The sequence below is a fragment of the Dermacentor albipictus genome, chromosome 9, assembly GCF_038994185.2.
Source record: "Dermacentor albipictus isolate Rhodes 1998 colony chromosome 9, USDA_Dalb.pri_finalv2, whole genome shotgun sequence".
NCBI classification, from domain to species: Eukaryota; Metazoa; Arthropoda; class Arachnida; order Ixodida; family Ixodidae; genus Dermacentor; species Dermacentor albipictus.
This window is the reverse complement of record NC_091829.1, coordinates 8,816,823-8,839,662: the sequence shown is the minus strand read 5'-3', so window position 1 is coordinate 8,839,662 and position 22,840 is coordinate 8,816,823.

The window sequence follows — 22,840 nt, the reverse complement described above, 5'->3', positions numbered from 1 at the left end:
ATAAAGCGTGACTGGGATCGAATTCCTAGTCGCTCTTGGAATTTTTTTTTCTTTCTTTTTGCGCAAACAGCGGAAGGGAGCCAATCGCGGTCGTGAAATTCGGTCCCGATAACGTGCGATTGTGATCGAAAGTGCACTATGTGACTTGGGTATTAGTCTATACTGTACTGAACGACAACATGATTGACGGAAAAGATCATTGACCTACATGCTCATGTGAAGATGCTGAAGGAGTCACAGAACACGTTCTTCTACATCGTAAAAATCATGATGCTACCCACCAGAGCCTTTCGAAATTACTACATGGCTTGGATAGACAGCCACTGTCCTTAGGAAAACTTTTAGGCCTATTGCCATCAGAAAAACTTCAAACCATCGCTGTGTGTGCCTTAATACAATTTTTGGAGGAATCAAACATATCACAAAAATACTAGGTCATACAATAAACGAAGAAAGGGCGTTAACCGAGGGGCCCTATCTTTATTAATCATATCATAAGAAGCCAACAAACAAAGACACTAAGGACAACACAGGGGAAATTACTTGTACTTACTAATTGATATAAACCAATTATAAATTAATTGAATTGAAAGTAGATGAAAAAACAACTTGCCGCGGGTGGGGAATGATCCCACGTCTTCGCATTACGCGTGCGATGCTCTACCAATTGAGCTACTTTCAATTGCATTCATTTATAATTTATTTCACTTAGTAAGTACAAGTAATTTCCCCTGCGTTCTCCTTTGTGTCTTTGTTTGTTGGCTTCTCATGATATGATAAATAAAGATCGGCCCCCATGCTTAACCCTCTTTCTTCGTTCATTACGTAACGAGAGTCTCGGATCCGGCAACATTGATGCATTCAAGTAGTACGTGTGGGTTTATTGACCAGTTGCCTTCACCCAAAAAGATCACGTACTCGTGACGCCTGTGGTAGAAAGGATGTTCCACCTCCGCCACCAAAGTTTACACTCCCAGGGTTACTTCTAGTCAGGCACATACCCAAGGGGGGGCCCGGGGGGGCCCGGCCCCCCCCCCCCCCCGAAATCAAGTGGCATACCCTCCACCCCCCCCCCCCCCCCGCCCCACCCACGCCACCACTCCTCACACATTCCTAAAGCGCCGCCAGATCAATGTTGAGACTTGGCAGCTGTTCATCGGTCAGCATTATGCTGCCTTTTTCACTCCTTTTAGATGGCGGTAGTTATCGGCATCTCTTGTATTGTGAAGGACAGTTTTCTCATAGAGTCCGCACCCGCGCGATTAAATCGAGATGCGTTCAGTTGTCACCATCTATTCAACCGTCACGCGCATAGCTGTTGCTTTTGTTAGTTCAACCTTCTTTGTTTAGGCTGATCCTGGGACCAGGAGAGGGATGCGGCTGTTACTCAGCTGCTCTGTACTCTCATGGAACGAGTTGCGGCAGGAGAAAACGCCAACTGCGTTTAACTTATTCCTTTGCTTCATTATTTCCTTGAGTTACGGCTCGCCGTGACGCTGGCAGATGCCCAGAACCATATACACGTGATATGGGTTAGATAAGGTGCGAAATAAAATAAAGTGAAAGAGCGTCCATCATGAAACCCTGCAATAACCCTCACACCCATAAGCAAGATGACTGTCGCCCGTTACCTCGTCTGTTTTTCCTTAATTGTATAGCACTTTTCGTGCAAAATTGGCAACTGGAAACAAAAATCCCAAGGAGTTGAGAAATTAAGCGATCCACTAAGGTAGAGAGCCAAGGCAACAACCAAACTGCAAGCAAAAGCGAATAATAAAAAAGTTAACCGTTGTTTATGAGAATATTTATTGATCAACATCTTTTTATTTAAAAAGGAAGTAGAGAAAACACCGCCGGAAGTGGAGAACAATTACTTGTTTTGAATGACGCTTCTATAGTTATCGGTCGAACCGCCTCACGTAGCCACTTCTCTGCTGTGCTTATGTGGATGTTTTTCTAACCTTTCGCGGTGAGCGCAGTACCTCTAGAATCGCAGAGTCCTGCGCTCTATGCGGTTGTATGGGACTGGCGGCCGCACAGCGTTACGCAATTCGCGGAATTGTCAAAATTGATCAACAAGGCGAAAATAACTGATATTCGAAACTATAACATGAGAAAGACTGAAGAAGCCGTAAAAAAAGAACGCAACCTGAAATCAGTAAAAAGGAAACCTGGCATAGGACAAACCATGATGTATGCACTAAAAGATAAGAAGGATAATATCATGAGCAATCTCGAAGATATAGTAAAAGCAGCGGAAAAATTCTAAGCTGACCTGTATACAGTACCCAGAGGAGTCACGATACCTCACTTAGAAACAGTAATGAACAGGATACAGAAGCTCTCCTTTAACTAGCGATGAGGTCAGAAGGGCCCTGCAAGACATAAAACGATGAAGAGTGGGAGGAGAAGGTGGAATAACAGTCGATTCAATCAAACATGGAGGAGACATAATGCTTGTAAAACTGGCGGCTCTTTATACGAAGTGTCTATCGACTGCAAGGGTCCCAGAAAACTGGAAGAATGTAGACATTATACTAATCCACAAAAAAGGAGGCGTTAAAGAATTGAAAAATTATGGGACCATTAGCTTACTCCCAGTATTATATAAAATATATACCAAAATAATCTCCAAACACTGGACTTTAGTCAACCAAGGGAACAGGCTGGCTTCAGGAAGAGATACTCTACAATGGATCACATCCATGTCATCAATCAGGTTATCGCGAAATCTGCAGAATACAATAAGCCTCTCTATGTGGCTTATATAGATTATGAAAAGGCATTTGATTCAGTCAAGATACCAGCAATCGTAGAGGCACCACGTAATCAAGGAGTACAGAACGCTTACGTAAAATGCTTGGAAAATATTGCTACATGCGTGTGGTATTTGTTTGAACGAGACGCGTGGGCGCCATCACTCCAGAAAAGAGGAGGAAGAACGAACTGGGCTCACGCTGTTAATCTGACCGGCCTTCGCTGCAACCGTTGTTGTAAATATAATATGTAAATAGTTTCTCGTCTTACTGACTCTTCCTTCACGTAAGAATATCTATAGTGGTTCTACAGCTACCTTAATTCTACTCAAGAAAAGCAGGGAGATACCTATAGAGAAAGGGGTCATACAAGGAAACACAATTTCTCCAACGCTATTCACTGCATGCTTAGAAGAATTCAAGCCAATAAATTGGGAAGGCTTAGGAGTAAAGATCGACGGCAAAACTCTCAGCAACCGTCGGTTTGTTGATGACATTGTTCTATTCAAGAACAATGCAGACGAGTTACAACAAATGATTGGAGACCTTAACGGAGAGAGTGTAAGAGTGGGGTTGAATATTAATATGCAGATGATGAAGATAATGATAAATAGCCGGGCAAAGGAACAAGAGATCAGGATCGCCAGTCGGCCACTAGAGACTGTGAAGGAGCACGTTTACCTAGGTCAATTAATCACAGGGAACCCTGATCATGAGAAGGAAATTCCCAGAAGAATAAAAATAGGTTGGATCGCATACGGCAGACATTGCCAGCTGCTGACTGGAAGCTTACCATTATTATTGAAAAGTAAGGTGTGCAATCAGTGCATTTTGCCAGTGCTGAAATATGGGGCAGAGACTTGAGAGCAAGCTAAGGACAGCGCAAAGAGCGATCGATCGAAGATTGCTAGGCATAACGTTAAGAGAGAAAGAGAGCGGTTTGGATCATAGAGCGAACGGGTATAGACGATATTCTAATTGACATCAAGAGGAAAAAATGTAGCTGGGCAGGTCATGTGATGCGCCGGTTAGATAACTTTTGGACCATTAGGGTTACAGAATGGGTACCAAGAGAAGGCAAACGCAATCGAGGACGACAAAACACTAGGTGGAGCGATGAAATTAGGAAATTCGCGGGCGCTAGTTGGAATCGGTTGGCACAGGACAAGGGTAATTGGAGATCGCAGGGAGAAGCCTTCGTCCTGCAGTTGACATAAAAGAGGATGATGACGATGATGATGATGATGATGATGATGATGATGATGATGATGATGGAGGTGGTGGTGGGCCCCCCCCCCCCCCCCCCGAAAAAAAATCCTGCGTACGTGCCTGCTTCTAGTAGTAACACATAAATACCCCGGAAAGTGACTGGGAAGACGGCGCCGCGGTAGCTCAATTGGTACAGCATCGCACGCGTAATGCGAAGACGAGGAATCGTGCCCCACCTGTGGCAAGTTGTTTCTTCACCCACTTTCAATTCCATTAATTTATAATTTCTTTGTTTCAATTAGTAACTTCAAGTAATTTCTCCTGTGTAGGCCTTGCTGTCTTTGATTGTAGGCTTCTTATGATAGAAGTCATAGAATAGTCATTGCTCGCATTGTTATTATTAACAGGCACCCTTAATTACATGTTCATTGTTTCTTCGTGTTCATGTAGCATCTGTATTTGTTGCGTTTAGAGTGCGGCAATCACGTGCCCAGCACCTTCTGTGTGAACATCTTGGTGTCGTCAACATTTATGCTGTGTGAACTCATGTGTTCCTTGCGAAGATTTCGGTTTTGTGAGTATTTATTTTATGAGAACCCATCTGTTGGGCGCGAACATTTATTTATATTGGGATACTGAGACTTATTACGTGAATCTTCGTTCAAGTGCTTATTAGTCAAGTTTGGTGATTGTTGACAACATTACGACGATAACTATCATGTAAGAGAAGATGAGTAGCCGGCTCCACACATAGACACCAACCTCTCCTTAAATACATTTAATAGCAGTAATAATTTGAAAAAAAGGTCATTGACTGTCACTGACATTGGTTATTGACGTTGTACTAATAATGCTCTTACCTGACCAGACGGTGTTCCAGTTTAAACTCTGAATTGCATTAATATGTGAAATATAACATGTGAAATTCTCACCAACTCACTCGATAACGTTTTTTTTTTGTTACGTGATGAAATGGGACGTATACGTTTAGTTAGCGTTTGATACATATAATGATATTCACTCTAATAGTCTTGTACACGTAACATGCACGTAGAACACGTACCAAATCCAGTAGAATGATCCAGACTTTCCGGCATTTGTCGCATGCAAATCTCCTTCGGTAACTCCATATCACATTGACCGCGAATAAAGACGGGGACAGCGGAAGAGAACACAAAAACGGCGACACGGGCGGTACTTTTAAGGAAAAGACTGGTGTTAGTGATACTTCCATTAAGTTGCTTGAATCAGAGATAGATTTTTTTCTTATAAGCGGTTGCCCTGCTAGGCTGGTGTGTGGTCTTGTTGCTGCGTTCTGCGCATGTTCTATTTCTCTATATATTGCCACGCGTTCCCGTGAATAAATCAATTGAAAGTACCGCCCCTGTCATCGTCTTTGTGTTCTCTTCCGCTGTCCCCGTCTTTATTAGCGGTCAATGTGATATGCAGTAAGCACCAACTCCTGATGTTCTTCTGATCCTTCGGTTACATTTCCACAACAGTCATAAGATTTGCACAACAGTCATCAGTCTACGCGCCGTGGTTGCTCAGTGACTATGGTGTTGGGCTGCTGAGCACGAGGTCGCGGAATCGAATCCCGGCCACGGCAGCCGCATTTCGATGGGGGAGAAATGCGAAAACTTTGATCTTAGCCAAAAGGCCGAGAAGCGATTGAGAAATGCGAAAACACCCATGCACTTGGATTTAGGTGCCCATTAAAGAAATTCACCCCAGGTGGTCGAAATTCCCGGAGTCCTCCACTACAGCGTGCCTCATTATCAGAAAGTGGTTTTGGCACGTAATACCCTATAATTTAATTTTTAATTTTATGTCGTCAGTCTTTATCTACTTTTATGGCATATCACCTAGTAGGTTTCTTCAAAATAGGAAGTTCCAATGTATTCATAGGCAAAGATTTTAAAGCACGCGATAGGATCTAAGGCAGCGATCACTTTGGCGCTCACGGAAACGTTGTTGAGTGCGCATTAAGTGTTTTCAGTGGTTTTTTTCGCCAACATTTCTCCGCCACTGTCAGTATGGAAGTTGTGTTGACGTTACCCGAATTTCTCAAGGTTTGGTGCATTGTTTGGGAACGGCAATGAACCTGGAAACATCTGGGAGTGATCATTCTGCCATCGTCGTAAATCACCCTTGCTTTCGCAATAACAGAAGCCAACAACGTGTGTAATCTGCCACTCACTCCCTGCAGAATGACACGAATGTAGCACAACCGATAAGGCGTGTGTTTTCCAGCTTTGCTGACTTCAGGTATCAGGGTTACGATGACCGCTCGTAACCAGCATTTACGGCGTACACGAGCTCGCAAACAACTAAAACGCGAGGTGTGCTGTTCGAACGATCAATCAGGTAAATTCGACTTTTCCCGCCTTTCACCGCAGTGCGGTTCGTGTCATGGCGTCGAGGCGTGTGCTGCCGCCTTTCGGCGATCGATAGAAAAGCGTCGCCCATATTAGGAAGGAAACCCGTCCGAGGGCGCCTCAACTCCGCAACGTCATACTTTCCCTCAAACCCAAGCCGTGCTGGGGGACTGAGTGGCGAAGGTCGCGGCCAGATAACACCACCTGATCTTGGCTCCATCTCCCCCTCCCCTTGGCTTCAATAAAGTTTATTTCCTCCTCCTTTGTTTGTGTATGACTTTCCGGCAGCAAATTTGGGCGGCAACTTTGCCTGCGTGACATCATTTTCTGCGCTGCTTGCCCATTAATACCCTGGCAAACACGGAAAACAGTCCACGGACGCTTCTGCGGACTTTCGGCATCTTTCGGCAATCCGACGCAAGTTTTCACCTGAAGGTGAAACTGCGACTGCGATTCGGAAAACATAGCTAGCAGGTCGGTGCGGTCAGTGCTTCTCGTGTTGATCGAGGAAGTTTGGTTTAGATATACTCCTGAGGCTCTGAAACACGTCGCAGACACCATGACAGTCCAAGTTCGTTTTTAGTTCCGTCTCGTGTTACAAACGTGAAAAATATATCGTTAGTTAAATGCCGCAGTTGGCTGCTAAAAGCGGAACCTCCGTGCACGCAGAGAAAGTAGTTGTCTGCTTAGGTTTATTGCGAGGAAAAAACGCTTTTCGTAGTCTAAACACATAGATGAAGTCGTAATACAGCGCGATGAGTTGGCATGTTGATGCTATACGTTCCAGATTTCCATAACAGCCCGCAGTATTGGACATTGAATTTTACGGCATATCTTTGTCATCTATGACGACACAACGGTCTAGATCGAATTCCCATAAGCTTGGGGCCTCCCGTAAATATATGAATTTCCACTTTGTTGGTTTCGCTGCGCAGTGAACTGATGAATTTGTAGTCAAATTGTGTAGTAGAACTCGATAGGTTGTAAGCCAATCAGTGAAAAAAATGGATAAAGAAATAAAGAAATAAAATCAGTAAGAAGGAAACGGAAAAAAAATAATAAAGCATTAAAATATGGAGTTGTACGTGCAGCACATAGATATGATTGTGACGCACGGCGTTGTGGGGGACACCGTATTACTTTTGACCACCTGGGGTTCTTTAACGTGTACCGAATGCGCTGTACACGGACGTTTATTATTATTATTATTATTATTATTATTATTATTATTATTATTATTATTATTATTATTATTATTATTATTATTATTATTATTATTATTATTATTATTATTATTATTATTATTATTCAGCCACCGCGCCACGGCCGGGATCCCGATCCGATCCCGCTCACTCTGGCCTTAACAGGGCAACGCCAAAACCACCACGTCGCCATGGTAGTAAAATAAATAAATAAATAAATAAATAAATAAATAAATAAGGCTAAGAAAAAACAATATAAACTGCGTAGTCGCACGTCAAAGTGAGAGAAAGAAAATTGTTAGGCTTTGCCTGCCTACTTCGCAGGCTTTATATTTTCGCGTTAGTCTTTTCCCAGGCAATCAAAGGCCAGGGTAAGTGTCATTCGAGTGTCCCGTGGAAGCGACCGACGCTCTTTCATATGAGGAGCTCTGACGGACGCGTTTGACGGGGAAGTGTTGACATTGCACATATTAGCTGCGGCGAGCCTCTTGGTGGCGCGGCACAGTTTCGGAAGATTCTCGTCCACGTCACGTCTCACCCCATTCCTTGACCGCTCCCACTTCTGAGCTTGACGGATATGCCATCCTGGCAACTGGTTCCGCAGCTCCTTCGTGCTGTCTCCGCATAAAACCGTGCAACGTTATTGCGTTGTAGCCGATGGATGATTCGTTTTGCGGGTCTGCGGATAGTGTGTGAGACATTTATTCATGAAGTTTATAAGTTTTCCGTTGACTCCCTATGGCGGGCCTCTGTATGCAAAACTGGAATCACGTGCCTTGTACATATGATTTACTATTGTGTACGCTATGTCCGACGTTTAATAAAGAACCAGCAATGGGCGCTACCAGTGTTCAATAAGGCCTCGGGCTAATTGATGCGTACAAGTAGAGCTGACACCGAGTTGACACCCTAGAGTTGGCACCGTTGCATCCTTTATCGTGAGATTGATTCTGGCGCGCAGTCGCGTAAAGCATCCTAATATCGACACTCGCGCACGTGGATCTTAAGGCAATTCAATTTTTTTTCTTACATTTTCATGTGTTTATCCATCTACTTACTTATTTAATTGTCTGTCTGTTTGTCTATTTCGCTTACTTAGCACGTAGAATATGGATGGCGTGTATTGACACAAGCTAGCTTATGATTTTTTAAGACGTAACGATCGTCTGAGAAAAACAAAGCCTTCTCGAAGAAGAGTGCCACGGAATAGTTTCTTGACCACACTTCTATTATTTTCACGAGAGCAGACAACTGGAGAAGTCAGCACAGAGATCTATTGCGAAGTGCTGCGGCATCAAGCAAGACGGTACATGCAATTATGGAAAATATGCTGCCTTTCAATCGGAATAGCCCTTTTCAAAACATGCTGCAATTTCAGATACGCGCGTAACCGAGGGGCGAACACAGATCGCTGAATAGGGCATTATTTGCTTGCTCACGGATTGGCTCAGGTTGCCTTCTCGGCAGGTACGTCGGATGGGTCCGCTGATGCATACTTGATTTGGCTTTTGCTATTTTTGGCATTCAGTGTACAATAATGAATACAGTTTGGCTTGTCACCTGATTATTTCGCTTGGATTGGTTTAGCAAACAGTACGTATTTCGATGATGGCGCTTTTCTGCAGCAGTCTGACGCTATTCTGATGGGATGTTATCCTGGCCTGCACCTCTGTGTCCAAGCAAATTCTGGTCTTAGATGCGCGGTAACATCCATGCCTTGCACCTAGAATATGTTGATTTCGTTTCTCCCCAAATCTCGCTGTTAATGTGATAGCATTGAGCAGTCGCAATGCGTACCTATCGTGCCATTCCTAGGAACTCTCAAATTTCTCTAAACGTTGTGCGAAATCTGTCAAAAGAAGTCTGTTTCGCCCGAAAGGCGAAGCATCGATTGGGATGGCAAATTAGCAGACAGCCATACGAAATAAGGATGCAGTACTTTTATCGGCCTCAGCAACTTACAAACATTCGCCTGCTAACTAAATTAACAAGCATGGTGTCAGCGCGCAATACAGAGATGAACATATCACATTTGACGACCGCAAACACTCGCTGTCAAAGCGCCGGCGTGAGCAAACGCGGCAGCAGCAGCGAGCGAAGTGATGTTCGTACTGTCTGTCGCCTTAACGCAAGGTGAGCGCCGAGAACACACAGCACGCGCAAAGCTACGAGCCCTCGACGTAACTAGACTCTGCCCCCAACCCAGATCACTCTCGAGATACGGCCGCGTGACCGTGCGCAGCCGACATATGAGCAGTTGCCGCCGGAGTAGGGCGCCGCCTCCCGGTGCCTCGCAACGTTGGGATGGCCTCGCGCGCCACGGAAGACGGCGCGCTTCCTCTCCGCTTCTGTCCCTTCCGTGCGGGCCAGGTTGAGCCGCGATCGTCGCCCCCCCCCCCCCCCCTCGCACGCTTTCACTACAGCGCATGGCGCTGCAATGGTGTTATCGCCCTCGGACTTTACACGGAACCTCATAGCGACGACAGGAACGCGCTTGGAGTGTCCATATAATTGCTATCGCAATAAAACAACTTGCAACCCGTTTAAATGCTCATTTCGGCAGCGAAGCCATAGGCGATGCATGTGCTTGTTATAGGCTTGAATATTAGCTACATTCGGTACAATACTAATACATGCGTATATTCATTTTCCCACGCACTACCAAGTACCAGAGTCATGTACCTGCGGATATCGTAACAATACCATATGTTTTTACTTTACAGGCGCACTTTCTGAGTTTTGCTTGAATGTTTTTATCGCGCTTTCCGTCGTAGGGCATGTGGTTAATTGGTGTATTGGTGTTATTTCCGGCACATGCAATCCTGTATGTGTTTCTTATTTGTGTTTTTGTATTTATTGTGTTTTGCCAAGTTTGTATTTCTTTTCGTACATTTATTGCTCTGTATTCCCGGCCCTCTATTTCATGCTTCGGCGATGGAAGATACCTGGAGTAACCAAATATAAAATAAAAAAATAAATAATATTGGTGTCAACATTCTGGAAGTTTAGGTCAACAGGAGTGTCATTTAGGTAGTTCAAATAACGTTTATACTTGGGCTCCAGTAGATTAACAATGAACACTAAAGGAGGGGCCAGTCGAGGACGGCATAGGACAAAGCATTGTTCAGTAATGAAACTAAATGTGAAATGGTATAAAGTAAAAAGGAGAAAACAGGCAATTATTGCAGCTAAACAATAACCTGTGGACTAACTACATACATGAAACCGACGGTGTTTAACATATAAGATATGCCGCTTTAGAAAGTGCAAAGCAAAGCCACTTTGCTCCATGGAGCAAGGAAACGGCAACACACATGGAAGTAAAAAGCAAACAGGTGATGTTATGCGACAACCGCAACAACAAAACCGTCGTTGCTGTAACATCTATGCATACAACGGGTGTACGAATGCTACAAGTTGCAGCTGGACACAAGAAACAAAGATGCACATTGATGCTCGTGCACCGAAATGTTTCACGCTTGGGTTTTCGTTCACAGTTCGCGTAATACATAAAATGTGCCGTTGGCTTCAATAAGCAGATACTGCGCCTCCGTTGCTAGGGTGCCGAAGTAATGAGAAACTTGTGGTGAGAAGGGAAGCTTTTCCAAAGATCGTGCCAATACTTTTATCACGCTGAGGTTTAGACAGAAGCTGAGAGCAGGTAAATGAGGAGCTAATGGTGGCCGAAGGAGAGTCCAAGGAGAGGCCGTCGTCCTGGTGGTAACGAAATAGCGGGATTCCTGCTGCGAAAGAACACCGGTCCAAAATATATTGCTTTGTACATAGCCCGCAGAGTTGGGTCGCCACGATTTGGTAAGGAATGTGTGACTATGTTACCTACGTTAGTACCAGTTCTCTTTGCCAGGCAGCGCTTGATTCGAGTGCATCCCTAAAGTCGTGCTCTGTTGTGAGGGTTTCGTTCGGATAAAAGTATCGCGTTCTGTCTTGCGTCTGAAAAGGCTTCAGGATCACCGACACCACACTCGTGAGCTTCGCCTATTACTGTATCCTCGTATAACGGTAGTCTTTTTGACGAGCTGCAGGGAAAAATGACCAGCTCAATCTTCTTTGGAGAAATTTATGAGTAGGTGGCCCTATATGAAGGACGAGCGTCCAAGACACTGCTATAAGACTTTCGATCAGCAGAAATTATAACATTGAGACAAGTAGTTTATCGTATAGAAGACAAAAAAAAAACGGTCAAGGTTGTGCACGTTGCATCGGACGTTCCAAGGGGAGACTATGAGGTGGCTTGGTCACGTAATGCCATGACATCAGAGCCACGCTAGCAGCAAGCACATGCGGAGCTTCTGAATGCGGAACTGAGGTTGAACAGCGCCAATAAAGCAAGGACACGAAGAAACAATTACTACAGACAAGCGCTGACTGCCAAATGGAAATGTGTTTGAATTACTCCAGCTATTTGATACCTTTTCCTACACACACACACACACACACACACACACACACACACACACACACACACACACACACACACACACACACACACAAACACACACACACACACACACACACACACGCACGCACACGCACACACACACACACACACACACACACACACATGCACACGCGCACATGCACACACGCACACACATACACACACACACACACACGCTGACGCACGCACGCACGCACACGCACTAACAACAAAATAAACATAATAAAGATGAATGGCTAGGTGATCGCTCTGGCGTAGGCAGTTTCGGTAAACGAGGTAATAAAAAATTGTGACTCCACGTAGAGGGATTGTATGCAGCCTATGTAAACATCAAAGCGTCGAGAAACCTGGTAATATTGCGTTATACGTGCTCGGATCAAGTGAGATGATGGCGGTTTCACACGAAGAACACTTCCTGTTCACTACTGTCATCGACATCATCAGGTTATTTGTGTCCAACGTGGGACAAAACAGTTTCGCTACTTCTGTCCTGCGTCAGCTAAATGTATACTGCGCCCGAAAATTTCTCATCACTGTATATAATCGCCTGGCACGCCTGATCGCGTTTCCCTTTTCTCGGTACTAATGTTGCCTTAACAGACGACCGGCTCAGCGCATTACATTGCGGAACCTCACTTCTTCGACTTTCCTCGACTAGAATTCTTACCCGCGTTTTACCTCTAATCAGAGCACGAATAATCACTCGCACGTCCTGTTCATTTCGGTAACGAGCTGAGGGTGAAACATAGAATCTGCGCCAGGCTGTAGGTCGCCGCAACGCCACTCTGTGTGACTGCATACCTCCGAGTCGCCGTAAAGTACGGCGACTGCTTGATGGGATCACGCTATGGCTACGGCGCACGCGTCTCGTGCGCGGCCTGATTGTTTCTGCCCGCCACCGGCAGCGGTGATGAGCTCGACGGTGGGAAGGGCGGGCGGCCGGCGGCACGCCTCGTGCATTCTTTTCCTCCTCTGACATTCGTGCGCGTGCAACATCTTGGTGCATTAACCTCTGAACGCTGCGGAAGACTTCGGGCGCTGTTGATACAGAACGAAGGCCGTGGTCGGAATTCGGCGGCAACGGCCAATCGACATTTAATTTTACGGTGCCGTCGGGGAGCGGCTGCGAGACCTTACCGACGGAAGGGGCCTGTGGGCTGCTTGATACGTTTTAGCGTGCGCCTACGCCCTTCGATCAGCTTCCTTGATTACGTTGGTGCAGCGGGAGTCTGTTCGTGTGAGTGGCTCTTAAGAAATGCGCAGCGAGTTGTGCGTGCTCTGCGCACTTCCTATACCGCTTGAGTAACCTGGATTCTATGTATAACTTAAATTGACTCCCGTTGTTCTAAATGGAGAACCAGATGCAAGAAATAACTCAAGCATATTTGTGCAAGCATATTTGTGTGTGCAAGCATATTTTAAGAACAGCAACAAACAAACAAGTGTTTGGCGTCGGGGACGACGACGCAAAGTGAGTGAAAAAGTTAAGGCTAGCTGGCTAGTCCTTTCCTACAAACTAGTAACTCGATAAACTAGGAACTCTGCATGCATATTTTCTTTAGCCGCTAAGCGGCCTCTCCTTTCTCCAAAGCCACAAGCTGTGCAGTGCAGTGGCCTCGCAGCGCTTGTCTGACCATATTTGCAAAGCTCTCCCTCATGGCGCGCTCTCAGCCCTCTGGGGCTCATCAAATGTGGCCCGCTTAACGAAATTAGCCGCCGCTTGGCACTCTGCTCTCTGGAGTCTGTATACAACATCGCTATTTTCGCACTACGCGCCGACTTCCTGGACATGTTTGTAAGCTGTGGCTTTGGGGCATGTCTCGCGTGAAATGTGTGCTTTAGGCTTACGAAGGTGGTCCCGCAAAGTCATTATACAGGGAAACATGGTTGTAGTGACCCTCTGTTCAGCATTAAAGAAAAAGAAAAGAGAGAGGAGCTTTATGTAAAAAAAAAGTTGATGGTCCTGCCTCACCTTTCATGCTGTATACAAAAGAAAGAAAACGCACTAGTCCAGCTGCGCTACCGCGTTGCACCATCCGCTAAGTGCACAACCCAAAACGCATGTCACGGGCTCCACGAGAGAAAACAACGCTTCAATAACCCGACCCATACACACAAATTTCGCCGCGAGCTAGATTTACGCCTATAGATCGCAAGTGTAGTTTGTAGGCACGATGAGAATTCATTTTCTGTGAAATATTTGCCTCGCGTCCAGAAAGAGCTGCCGCGCATTCCAATGAGAAACAAATATGGACACGCGACACCAGACCACAGCCGGTGCATCAATGTATCTGCCTGCGTAATAATAATAATAATAATAATAATAATAATAATAATAATAATTAATAATAATAATAATAATAATAATAATAATAATAATAATAATAATAATAATAATAATAATAATAATAATAATCTTTATTAAGCCCCCAAGAAAATCAGTACAGCAAAACGGGCCCGTCTAAGCCAATGGTGACTTGTGTGATGTGGCCCGGCATCGTCAGCTAAGCGATGTGGTTGCAGTATACATGTACAAATTTAAAACCAACAAAGAAAAAGGGAAACAAATGAGCGTGATAAACGTAGAGCAGTTTTCCAAGGCATCGTAACAAAAGCATAGAGTAATCAAAACTGCGACAAACAAAAGGAAATGTATGTACATACATCTGTATTACAACATGTGCAATAGACTTTTCAATTTCGACCAAGAGTCCACAGAAAAATAGTCGTCTGAAAAGTTATTAAATATCTTGGGGACACACACGCAGCGTCTTGCTGCTCCGTATCTAGTAGATACGCGCGGTACAACGAAGCGCATTTCTTTGCGCAGCGGTCGCGGGGAGGCGTACGGATGCCTAAATTCATCCGTCCAGAAATGGCGCAGCACAACCGTAGAAATGAATAAAGATTGAAAGGACGGGAAACCGAGATCATGAAAAATATCTTTGTTTGATGGTGTTACGTGATTATACGCCACACTTTTTAATGTATTTGTTAAGAGGTTATCAAATCTGTCCTGCCAACGTTGGGAGCAGAAAGCGAGAACGGTTATACCATACCTTAAGGTGCTGTATGCCAGGGAATGTACTATCATTTTTTTTTTGTCTGAAACGGCACCATACTTTTAATGTTAAAGATAAACATGCAACAGATCTTACTTTGGAGCATACATGTGCCCCGTGATTATGTCATGACAAGCCACTATCGAAATGAATGGCGAGATATTTAATTGAGCTTGTATTTTGGACAGGAGCACACTTACAGGATAAGCAGTCTTGGGTATGAAGATACACTGAAATGACCGCGGTTCCAATCTTTAGGGGATCTTTGAAGCATATAATTCTTGTCTTTTTTTATTGACGGTAAGCTTGTTTTTAAAAAGCCAGACCATAGCTTCATGGACCGATTGCTGCAGATATTCAACAGCCTTTTTTGTAATTAACATGCTTTGTTAGAAGGACGATATCGTCTGCATACTGATACACTTTACCATTTGGGATTACTGAAATGAAATCGTTCACAAATATGTTAAACAGATGAGGCGATAAAACTGACCCTTGAGGGACACCAGCACCAAGGGATAATTTGCTGGTATAATATTTGGCACCTATAACAACTATTTGAGACCTGTCCGTGAGATAGTTTTGAAGTAGTGTACAGAATGGGCCCCTAAAACCAGTTAGATATAATTTGCGAAGTAATATGTCATGACAAACTGAATCAAAGGCTTTGGATACGTCGAGAAACAAAGCACAGCTAAAGAGATTGAGCTCAAAAGCAGAATACAGATCATTTGCAAATTCTTCCAGGAGCGAAATTGTACCCCGGCCTTGTACGAAACCAAATTGTCGGTCAGACAAAACTAAAAACTTTTGAATGAAACAAGTCATGACCTCAAGCAAACTTTTTTGATAATAACAACAACAACAATCATAATAATAATAAGAAGCAGAAGAAGAAGTAGAAGAAGAAGAAGAAGTAGAAGAAGAAGAAGTAGAATCAATCAAACTTCAATCAATCATGTTTACTTAACGTGCCCAGGAATAGCCCTTATTTCTGAGTGCTGGCGCACGCATACATTAAAATCCAAAAACAAAAATCAGATAATTATAATTTGAAAGAAAATGGATAAAGAGAACAATTGGGAAAAGAAGAGAGTAGATGCAAGAAAGCGCAATGTAAAAATGTAAATAAAAGGAAAAGGAGGGGAACAGCAGCTTAACCGTGCATGAAATTATGACACAACAAAGCAAAGTTTGGAAAGGAACGATGACAGCGAGTTATGAAAAATATCAACATCCAGAAAATAAGCGTTATAAAGACCCTGTATTTTACGGATAGTTGCTTGTTGCTAATGACAGGCAGGGACATGGAAAGGTCTATGTTCTCTGGTGGTGTTGAGCGGAATATGAGGCGTGATAAAACTGAGGAGTTCGGGACAAGTGAGGGTACCGTGAAGGAGTTTGAAGAGAAAGAGAAGGTCAGCGGTGATTATGTCAGGAGCGACGTAAGGGCAATGACAATAATCCAACAGTGTTAGAACAAGGTCCAGTGTCCATGTTTGGAAATCGGTGATGATATATGCTTAGAAACATTTCCTGGACCCGATCTATAATGTCACTGTTGGATCTCGAAATGCCATTCCAGACGACCGACGCATGCTCAAGTTGAAGAAGACAGTTTTGTACAGCTTGCGGAATGGTGTAGGAGACTTGAATCCCCTAGATAGTCTGCAAACACAGCCAAGACAGCGCATACCTTGCATTGCAACGCGTTTAATGCGAGTAAAAGAGTGTAAGGTTGTATCAATAATTACACCGAGATTATTGATATCACAAACCTCACACAACGGTACAGAATTGAAAGAATAAAAAAATTAAATGCTTGTTTTTTTTCGTGTGAAAGTATGACTTTGGTTTTAGCAGCATTCAAGGTAAGGTTATTCTCTTTGTACCATTTAGGAAAAGAAAACAGGCCCGACTGCAGGGTGCAGCAGTCATCAACAGCGTGAATATTAAAAAGGAATCTTGATTTCATCGGCATATAGAAGGAATGAAAGGGTTGCAAAAAGCGCAAAGAACACTTATAAAAATTAAGGAAAGGAGTAGTGTTTATACTGATCCTTGAGGGACATGGCTAGCTACCATGTAGAAAGTGGACGTTTGGCCATTGACGTTAAGATAACATGATATATCAAGAAGATAAGTGCGCAAGAGATTGACATTTGACGAGTCAACACGAAAGTGCGTAAGCATGGCCAGTAGCAGTGAGTGGCTGACTATGACGAACCTTTGTTGAGGTCAGCTGCTGTAAACGCTCTGAGTTGTGCGGACAGATGACGCCCCGACCTCTCAACACTACACACACGGTGATGTTCCCCAAGGTGGCGTCTTGAGCCCCACGCTATTCAACCTTGTTCTTGTGGGTCTTGGGGAACGCACAGCAAGTGTTCTCCAGATATCAATGTACGCCAATGGCATCTGCGTGTGGGCATCTAGTGTAACACGTCCTCAAGTGTGCGCTAGGCTTCAAAAAGCCACGACTTGAACATCAACGAATCTTACCGAACAACGCTTTCAGATTTAACTTCAGGAATGCGCGCGGGTCACGTTTACGCGGAAGCTAATGGCGTCCTGCACCACATCTATAGATGGGCAAAACCTGTTACGCCAGGACGCACACATTCTTAGGAGTATATCAGCTATATCACCAACATCACTTTTAGGTGGTTCCCAGGCCACTGCGGTATCATGGGCAACGAACATGCCTCTGAAGTTGCTAGGAAGGCTCACGAAAATGCCGCGAAGGAACCTATCCCGCTATCAAGAAGCAATGCAGCAACGGAGCTTCGCATACTTGGGCGTGCTGCCACACGATCCATGTGGAACTTGCCAGGTTTCCGGCATGCTCGACTGCACCGCCTGACCTATCCCTCTGACTACGCATTCCATCTGGACTATTCCGAATTGAGACAACTGTTCTCTGCCGACTGCGGCTTGGTGATCTTTTACGAATGTAATTGCTTGCCGCATCGGAAGGGCTGACAGTAATGCCTGTGATAGTTGCAGCAGCGAGGAAACAATTAGACATATCCTCTGTCAGTGTCCCCGCTACAGCTCCCCGAGACAGTCGCTCGTGACGGAGTCGGCACGCCTCGACGACCGGCTGCTTTCTTGGCAGACCACCTTAGAGTGCCGGCTGATGTGGTCTTCACACCATAAGGCGAAGAAAGCGCTACTGAAGTTCCCCCGGTTAAGCGAACTGTTTGAACGACTGTGACACTCCTGCGTTTCATTGTGTATGTTTTGCGTGCGTGTCTGTGTGTGGGTTTATTATCCCTGTGTTTCTATCTGGGTGCATTTTTCTTTATCTTTCTGTTTCCCCTTTCCCAGTGCGGGGTAGCAAACTGGGAATCTATCTATCGGTTAACCTCCCTGCCTTTCGCATCTCTCTCTCTCTCTCCCAGCTCCATATTTTCCTCTTGATGTCACCCAGAACATCCGCTATCCCCGTTTTCTTTCTGATCCATACCGCTCTATTCTTATCTCTTAAAATTACACCTAATATTTTTTCGTTCCATCACTCGTTGCGCTGTCCTTAATTTGCTCTCGGGCTTCTTTGTACACCTCCAAGTTTCTGCCTCATATGCTAGTACCGGCACAATGCAATGCATCGCGTTATAATACGGTATTGCATCGCGTCATAATACGGAGGTGCAGACACTGGACAGCCGGCCGCTGTCAGAACGAAACATATTAGTACAGGGGTCACAACGGCCGCACGCGCTGAAGGCAGCTTAAGCGTTAGTTCACCCGCCGCGGCAGAAAGGTGGGTATACGACGTTGTGCTGCTGAGCTCCTTGGTTAGATCCCGGCCACGGCGGCCGCATTTCGATGAGGGCTAAATGCAAAAGCCCTCGTATACAATTAGATTTAAGTACACGGTAAGAAACCCCAGGCGATCAAAATTGATCCGGAGTCCGCCTCTATGACGTACCTCATCATGATATCGTAGTTTTCACAGGTAATTTTTACTACAGCGCTAGTTAGGTTCCTACGCTCTATGCGGGCCTGCGAGGTAGACTGTGACAGTGAGGCTGCCACCTCGGAATTTTGTGCGCGGATTTTTGCATAATTCGTCTTCCTCCCTTCCTATTTCAGATCCCTTGTCTCCTTGCCACCCCGCAGGGTAGCAAATCCGCCTTTTCTCGGTTATTCTCCCGTCTCTCTCTCTCTCTCTCTCTCTATCTCTATCTCTCTCGTTTTCATGTTTTTTCCCTCGTCGAGCAATGCAGAAGATCTGATGAGAAAGAGGGGTGCGAGTTTGAGGAGTTGTCCGTTCATTCGGGGAGGTGGGATTCAGGGCAGAATGAATTGCGTTGAGTGCGTTAGTGTTCAATATCTAGTCTGTAAAACATTTCTATAAAGTATTCAACAATTGGTAGAACAAGCTAAAATTCAGTGTGGAGCAAGTGTTTCCGCTCGGGGGCTTTCTGCGTCGTGGCAACAAGCCTTTGTAGTCGGCGGTCCCAGGGTTCAGTGATTGCCCTGATGAAGCTTTGATAGTGATTATGTTGCCCTGCTGCCTTTCTGGAAATGTTGGCTCACGTAGGAGGCATACCTTGTTCGCCCAACTGCTGCTTACTTCAAGATTTCATCTTCCTGTGAACACATCGTTTTGGTTTCTTGTAACGTTTGTGTAGAAGGCGAGAAACCGCCACTTTGTAGGTGTATTGGGATGAGTAGTCTGCTGTAGTCGATTAGTCTTTGAGAAATACAGTGGTAAGAATGAAAGGAAATGGAATGAAATCGAGTATACGGCATGTTCCATGTACTTTCTCTCATGTCTTTGGCATTTCTCCATGAAAGAGCGTTTTGTTTTTCTTCGCTGAGCGTCACATTCTTTTATTACGTACTGAACTTTCACTTTTTCTCTTTTCCTTCTATAGGTGAGTGCGTTTTTGTCCAGTCTGCATCGCCATCTACGAGCCTCGTTCTTCGCTTGGCTGTGTGAGTAATGACACCAAACACTCTTGATTTCTGCCTTCTGTGGCCCTTGAAAGGGTATCGTAAACTCTTGTGAAGTTAGCGGTACGTGTCGCTTAACAAACGGCATCTCTCGTGGTGCGGCGAAATTTGCGAGGAAACCTACGGCAAGCTGTTTTTGTGCAGTAATACCGACGTTTTTCACAATACATTCAAAGTGTCTTCTCACTTCTCCGGTAGTCAAGTTTATGAGGGAGCTTCGACTTGAGGTCGGGACCTATTTCTAAGTTCAAATACTTGTGAAATGCTCTAATGAACTCGTTAAACAACAGACAATCCGATATGAATATGTTTTGAATTTAAAAGGGACTTTTAGCTTGTGTCGATTTTCGCAGGTGCAATTGTTCACGGTCCCATTAATTTCTTGGGAAAATAGGCGGGAATCGGTGAAATAAAAAAAATGAAGCACAATGTTTTAATGTCCATTACAGTGCGCGAAAGAGAGATGTCACAAGGCTGTAAGCTGTGCCTCTTACGTTGTATAAAATGGGGGAATATGACACGTTAGATTTTCATCATCATCATCATCAGCCTGGTTACGCCCACAGCAGGGCGAAGGCTTCTCCCATACTTTTCCGACAACCCCGGTCAAGTACCGTTAGATTTTAGCTTACATGAAATGTTTACAATGTTTACGACACGTGTGCAATAAAAGCCTTATTAGCAAGATATTGGGTAATATGCAGCAAGGTGTATATTGTATGAAATTCGTCCGCTTTAAGTGTTCCAATACATGCAGTTTACAGAATCTTTATATCGCTCTGTATCGCTGCGTTAGTCGTAAACTTTATGCCTTGGTATTCTCGTTCTTTATACTTCTTGAAATTTCTTTAAGTAGTAGCTTCCACATTAAAACTTCCTTCTAAGCATTGCACGAAAAATTTCACTATCTAGCACTCTACGAGAACTATTTTCAATGAAGACATAGGCAACCTTGTTTGTTCATGTTTCTTTTACAGCGAAGCTGTTAGCATCTCGGTGGTCAGCACTTCCCTTGTCCGTCCGCGAACAAAAATTATTGTCATCAGCAATGTCTCCTACCCCGGCCCCTAAGTAAGCAAAAATGCAATTGTTCATCCCTTTCATAATGCAGAGGCTACAAGCACTCAGCAAAGTGAAGCGAACAGCGTATACATCCGTTTTAATCACGCATACAAAGTACAGAACAGCGTACGTTTCAATAAAGAACTAACTCAAAACAGGCATCTGTCATCATCACCAATGGCTCACACCTACTTAAAAAAGCAAAAATGCAACACCTCATACCCCTGTGAGCAAGCAAAAATTGCAATGGCTCATACCCCCGCAAGGCAGAGGATACAAGCGATCAGCAAAGTGAAGCGAAGAGCGCATGCATTAATTGAAACCACCAATACCACACACAGAGTAGCATACGTTTCAATAAAGAACAAGCTCAAAACAAGTATTCTAACCGTAAATTAAGCATTGCATACCCTCCTCAGCAGTTGTAGTGGTGGTTTTGCAAAGCTGCGCTAGACATCCACTTTTGCAGGGCCTGGATGGCGAGTCAATTTTCTTTCTTTCTTTCTTTCTTTCTTTCTTTCTTTCTTTCTTTCTTTCTTTCTTTCTTTCTTTCTTTCTTTCTTTCTTTCTTTCTTTCTTTCTTTCTTTCTTTCTTTCTTTCTTTCTTTCTTTCTTTCTTTCTTTCTTTCTTTCTTACGGCCGAACTGTCCTGCAGGTAAAATGGCGAAACACCATACCAATAAGGGACTGAATCGTACGTTCCCTAACAAAGGAGTCTTCGTCCTTTTGAGTACCAAGTAATTTGCAAGAAAGTGCCTTGTTACCTATACTTCTTCCTTCCATGTCTCGTTAGTATTTGGGATGAGGGTCATATTATGAGTGCGAGTAAAATAAGACTAACTATATACGCGGAGACGTAGATATAGTCAGTTGGAGGTGAATCCATCACAGGAGAAGTACTAAACGAAGTTCAATGAGTCTGCTCGCACATCGAGGCAGAAGGACGCTAAATACCCAATTTCATTGTAAATTGGGATACGAAGGACTCAAATTTGAAATTGGGGCTTTCGCGCACTTGCATCTTTAACTAGCTTATTCTGCGTGTCCCAGCATTTATTCGATCTCATGTGTATATTTGCGCATCTTTGATTAGAACGTAAGAGTAATTTAAATTTATAATGCATACCTGGGACTTCATTTCTTGGCCCGTATCCGAGTTCCTGAAAGAACGGCCATTGTAGAAATCTGCTTTAACCGGATATCTGCGTGACGTAATTTTATTTCTCGAGACTTCGAGCGCGTTTAGGAATCACCACTACACGGCACTGTCACGTCGCAAAATCACGCCTTCACTTCGATTTAACGTCGCAACAGGATCTTCGAAGTTCAAAGGCTGTGTTTGCGCTCAACGCCAGAGTTAATGGATGATATGGAAAATCTTGAACAGAAATTCCGGAGGTATTATATAACTTATATTTCCTTTCTGTTCCAAGCTGGTTACTTGCGGTTTACAAATGTCTGAAGCAGCGCTTCTCCTGCGTTATCATTGTGTTCCAGCGTCAGATGCGGTGAATGATAAAAATAAATAGAATCAATAAATTCTTCTATCAAATACTATTAAAGGTTTATTCATGCCACTTGTTTCTTACACTAACTGTCTCGTAGCATCACGCAGTCGTTTCTTGACCAAAATCAAACCGCTCAGCTCCCCTGACTCCTTCATCCTTCAGCTGTGCACGTTTGTGGCCGAAAGTGAGCGTAAGGCCAAAGTATCGCCTTCTGTTGTCTGGTAACGGTAAACGATGCA